The sequence below is a fragment of the Pagrus pagrus genome (genome assembly GCF_965226575.1).
Source record: "Pagrus pagrus genome assembly, chromosome: 8".
NCBI lineage: Eukaryota > Metazoa > Chordata > Actinopteri > Spariformes > Sparidae > Pagrus > Pagrus pagrus.
This window is the reverse complement of record NC_140192.1, coordinates 3,177,777-3,183,776: the sequence shown is the minus strand read 5'-3', so window position 1 is coordinate 3,183,776 and position 6,000 is coordinate 3,177,777.

Genomic DNA, 6,000 nt, shown 5'->3' with positions numbered 1-6,000 from the left:
GTGACCTTGCTCTGTGAAAGGTGCTATATTCAACTAACTTTACTTACCTGTCATACGAGTAATTATAAAACAAGTCACTAGTAATGTTTCCAATGCATGACTTATGCTTGTAATGAAAGCATGTCGTGCAATGCCATGAATAATAAATTCAATGTAACTAACTTATTTTTTAGACTGTCAGAGACTTGGGAGACAACATAAAGCACTGGCTGAATAAAAAGAGGCGCACGACATCAGCAAATATAGACGGTGAACACAATGTTCATCTGGACAACTTGATATTGCCCGCAGTCTGACAGATAGTTTGCACTGCCATGCGTGCCATTGATCTGTGGTGGGAGATAAACCCACATCCCATTGTTCCTTAATGCCTCAAGTATCCCCAGAGAGGAACATGCTCCACTGCCTCCACCAGCCGGGACCATTACCCAGTTTGCTACTGCTGCTCTCTTTGGATTCTGATCTCAGTTCAATATCTTTATTAAGCCTTGCATCAGCATAACGCCCCGCTTTAAATTGTACAAAAATGTCCAAAATCACTCGCGCCAAACTGCATGTGAAGCTCATTAACTGCGATGATGTCTACATTTCTTACAAGATGCCCCAGCTCAGTGCTGTGTTAATACACCACTTACAAGAGTTTTTCCCCACGACTTGTGTATAAAGGGTGATTCCTCGGTGGCCAGAAGCTCCAATTAATAACAAGTTACTCTGGGAAGTGCTTTAATTAAAAGTGAATTTGAGGTCTGTCTCTCTTTCTGTTGTACTTAGCAAGCCAGCACAGGGAAGCTTTATAAATATTTTATGGCTTGTTTTCTGCTCTCATCTTCCATTAGTCACCCTCAAATCTACCTCCTCTTATTTTTCACGTGACTATGATAATGGGTATCTGCCACTGCAAGAGAAATATTAAAGATATACATCAGCGAGACCCACATCCACACATTTCTTTTTTTTTTCTGGGCATAGCTAATTTTTTAAGACAAATTCAAGCTTTCTTATCTCTTCACAAAAGGCGCCGAAAGACAATTTATCTCCTTGAAGTATTGCCAGAGGAGTTCAAGTGGTGTAACAGAGATCAGGAGAGACAGTCGAGGAAAAATGTTCATCTTTATCTTCCGCTGCTCTCTGGGTAATATCTCAGACCTGGGGTGGATTGGGACAGTCAGAGACCTGCTGTAGTAGTAAGCAGTAGTCATGTGCCGTGTACAGTATGCAGATTCCAGATGAGATGACAACAAAATTAATTTACCTTGATAAAATGTATTCAAATTGCAGTATGGCTTTTTTTCTCATCAGCTGGATATTGAGGATATTACTGCAGGGATTCTGTAGACCTGGCAATTAAAGTTAAAATCTTTGACATACAGTGGGCGGCATATCATCAGTGTAATTGAAAGCTACTGCTCGTTATACCTTTTGCTGGATGTCTTTGGTTGTAGCTAGATGTGTTAGCTAATAACCTCTGTTAGCTGTGGAGCTAGTGACCCTATACTAGCCGAGGGGAGTCTGTCTGGACCATGATCTCGGACCACATGGAGAGCCACAGCGGGCTACAGGGCACAGCTCAACCGGGTTCAGCTGCCTCTCAGCAGACACCAGCCAGTGAACACAGCCTCTGAGACCAACATATGCCAGTTTGAAGACAGACGATATAGTATGGAGGAGTTTAACAGTGGCTCTGATCAGGACCATGAATGACACAGCACGGTTCATTAAGACTACATAGGGGCACAGTGGTCAGTGCTGTTGCCCCACAGCAAGAAGGACCTGGGTTCAAAACCGGGCAGGGCCTATCTGTGCGGAGTTTGTGTGTTCCCCCTGTGCGTGCATGGGTTTTCTCCGGGTACTCCTGCTTCCTCCCACAATCCAAAGACATGCAAATGTTGGGTGGATCAGTTACTCTAAATTGTCCGTAGGTGTGCTTGTTAGCATGAATGGTTGTTTGTCCCTATATGTCAGCCCTGTGATGAACCGGCGACTTATCCAGGGTGTACCCCGTCGCCCAATGTCAGCTGGGATCGGCTCCAGCCCCCCCGTGACCCTGAAAAGGATAAGCTGTTTAAGGTGATGGACGGACTCGCCGCCCACACACTGTACATCTTCCAGCTTCGGGGCTATCAGAGCGCTCTGGCTGTAAGAAAATGGTACCATCAGACAGGACGGGCTGGGCTAGCTCTTTAGCATGCTAACGCCAGCAAACAGCTCTGCAACACAACACAATACATACACGTCTTTGACAGAGCATCAACACTGTCCAAGAATTTTTTTAATGTAATATACTCAAATACTGGGAATATCTCACACATTGCCCCTTTAAGAAGTTTAAGACAAAGAGAAAGAAACTTGGCTTGTCTTTAAACCAAGAGAGAGATTTAAGAAGAGAGAGACAGCCGCGTAGCTTATCATAATTACCATAAGAAAGAGGAGGCAAAGGTAAGATTAGCGGCTAGGTGAGAGCGTGAGCAATCTCCCTGGTTGAACTTTCAACTGTTCCATGTGTGCATGCGTATGCATGCGTATCAGTGCATCTGTTCTCAGGTCAGCTGCAGCCGGTCCTGTGTCCCCACTGGGGGTCAGACAAGGGACACACTACTTTGTGAATCTGGGCTTGCTTGCTGTTAAGTTTGTGTCTTTGCAAAGTGCATGTTTTGCTCTGATAAAAAAATAAGTAGGTACAAGAAAGTACGCTCTAAAAGAGGTCTCCACGAGAGTAATACTGGGTTCGAGTGTCTCCTCGCAGCGCTACAGTAGAGATGAAACCACACAGCATTGCCACCTAATTGTTCATTCCGACTTGTGGGAGACGAGTTAAAGCGGCTGCTGTCATTGTTAATCCAGTGGAAGCCTGTCAGCCCGGTCCATTTTGGCTTTCAACATCAGACAAATGAATTGGTTGTGTGAGTTCTCGCTGACAGTAAGACAACGGTTGTATCTGTTACCGAGACACATTACCCACTTCTTCTTTCAATCTGACACTCGAGTATCAAGCAAACTGTCGAGGAGGATTTAGATCCCGCTAGAATTTTTATATGTAGCTCATGAGCGGCGCTGCACTGTGCGGGTCTTTAAAGGAGTTTTGTACTCACACAGCATCGTCATTGGCTGTTATCATCTGACCTGAAATCAGCCTGTAGTTAATTAGTTAGCAGATGCATGATGAGATGGTGTAATAACAACTACAGCCGACTAATATTGGACTTTTCAACATATGCTGTAAATATAGATATTTGAAACACATTATCTGTCAGACTCATAAAAACACAAGGGATTGTGGGTACAGTTTAACACACAAAAAAGTTTCCTTCAGTTGAAATACTTGCCACCATCATACCTGGTGGTGCAGTTATATTTTGTGGACCAACTTTTTATACAAAGATGCATTACAGCAACTATTCTGCCACTTCTTCTAACAGCTATGAGCATCACAGGGAGCATTAAAACAAATCAATACAACTCCCAGGCCTTTAAATTACAGTGGCCTGTAGTTGACAAACAGTAAAGTCACATTTTTTATTGACTTTTCATTTCAGGGGTGATAAAACTCTGATTTGCCCCCTTTAACATTTTAGACAGTCTCTGTTGTACTTTCAGATCAGCTCCAGAGGTCGCATCAATATTGTCACCTAAAACCGGGTGACGTGTCTGTAATGAAAGACGTTTCCGCCTTTCAGCGACGTGATCTCCTGTCCGAACACATCCAGGATCCTCCACCTTCACCGCAGCTTCTCTGAGCGTTGCGTACCATCTCCCTGCTGAAATATGTCCTCCGTATCACGCGTATGCCTCCACATGGCGCGAGTCAAAGCTGCAGTCCTGATCATGATAAATGATGTTTCCCTTCCTCTCATTTTTTTCCCTATCCGCAGCGGGTTGTCGTATCTTTAAGGAAGAATAATATGCCGGCGCATCCAGCAGACCTCGAGGATGAGCACCTGTAGTTCAAAGGCCACAGAGAGTGAACAAGGCCAAATTGTTTTGGCGAGTGAGGCCAAACAGACAGAAATCTATGAGTCTCCAGCTCCGGTCCTTGGATGTGTTCGACATCTCTCAGTGGAGCTCAGCATCATTTTCCTCACAGTCTGCCTGGTGATGGTTGTGTATATTGTTTTGTTGTCTTTGCTGAATGTCTCACAGGCTTAACAGTTTAAGAGAAAATGAAATTCAGTTGAGGTGGAATTGGAGTTATTTGGTTACAAGTTGGATAAGTTGATCTGGAAAAACATTTAATATAGTGTTAATTAACTTAGAAGTTTTATAATATACATACTTTTTTTAAATGGATCCTGTTCTGGTGCTTTTCCAACAATTGGTGAAAAACAAAGTACTTCTTATTTCTAAATCCACAGATTTACCTGTCTACAAACTATATTTTCATTAAAGTGTCAGGTAATAATCCAGATTATAAACCTGGTGACGTATTCTTTTTAACAAAATAACTAAATTATCATACAGGCAGTTTTCTAAATTCTGTTCTGCAATAAGAGTCAATAGGCAATAGTATATAGTCATGGTTCTGTGGGCTAAATACTAATGTCATGCTAAAATGCTCATGATGTTAACATGCTGACTTTTAAACAGGTATAATTAATACCATGACGATAATAGCTGTATGGAGCTATTTTTTGTTTTTATTGGCTATTATTTCTTTTTTTTAGTCTCCATCTACTTCAGATGTTCAGGAGAATCGTGCAACGCTGTTTTGCTGCAAAGCTCCACAAATGTTTAATGGACTACGAACCAACCCAACTTTCCATTATTCCTCATAGATAATGACTGAATCTTCATTTTTGGGTGAACTAACCTTTAATGCTGAATGGACACTTGGTAATTATCTGCTTGATAAAATCAGAATGCTTTCCAGACTAAATACTCTTTGTTTTACGGGTCTTTAAAGAGAAATCATGCATGATTATGCTCCTGTTAGGTACCTTGGCTCCTCAGCCGAGTATTTGCATGGTCTGCCTCTCATTGAAAATCCATAAGCATAGCACGTGTCACATCTGCATGCAGTCAGGAGTCACCTCATCTGTTACAGAACCTCCTGGGGCTACCTACAGTAATCTTCCAATAGACAAAGCCTTCAGGCAGTCCAGCTATCAAACACTCTCGCTGCCGGTTTGTTTATGGATTTTCAGCATGTTCCCTTGAAGAAATTAAGGTCTATCCCCACAGGATGTTCAGCATTACGAGCCACTCAATACTTTTTGACACAAAAGTGACGAGGACAGTGACTCCTATGCGGGAAGTTTTCAGGGATGGCTTGCTCACCGAAAGCAAAATATATCAATAAAGGTGTCCAATAAATTTAAAAATGCATCAAAGATGTGCACTGTGAACTCCCTGTAGGAGAAAATGTGTTTGATAAAAACCCAGCCTCATGTCTAGCATGATAAATGGCATCACTCCGTACCCCCTCCGCCAAAAGAGGCAGCGAGCGGTAATAAGAATACAGTAAGTAGTGTCATTCATCCTGTGCTTGGAAGAGCACACTTCAAGCGCTACATGCCAAGAGTAGCACTACTCTGCAAATAGAGTGCACCTTCCCAGAAATAATTGAAAGGTCCCTGCATGCAAGCTAATAGAGTTGTCTTTATTTTAGATGTTCCTGTGCTGGGCAAACAGACAATCAAGAGACCCGTGGTGCTCCTGTCTCTGGTTTCTTTATGCATGAAGTTATGTTCAGTGCTTAATATGTAAATCAGAAGGTCCTGGACACGGACAGGATGCTGTTCTGCCGGGTCAGGCGGAACGAAAAAAAGTCAGGGAACACATCAAAAATCCACAGGGCCTGGAGCACATTGGACGATGCCTGGGGGCTAGCTGTTAACAAAACTGTCCCTTCATCTCCCTGTCGACTCGTCTTCCCTCTGTTTTTGGTGTGCTACGATGGGGGGAAATGAAATTAGGGCCGAGGATCCACTGACAGCTACAAAAAGCAATATCAGCGCAGACTGGCAGTGTAGGAGCACAGGTTGCTAACGTTAGCCTATAACACGG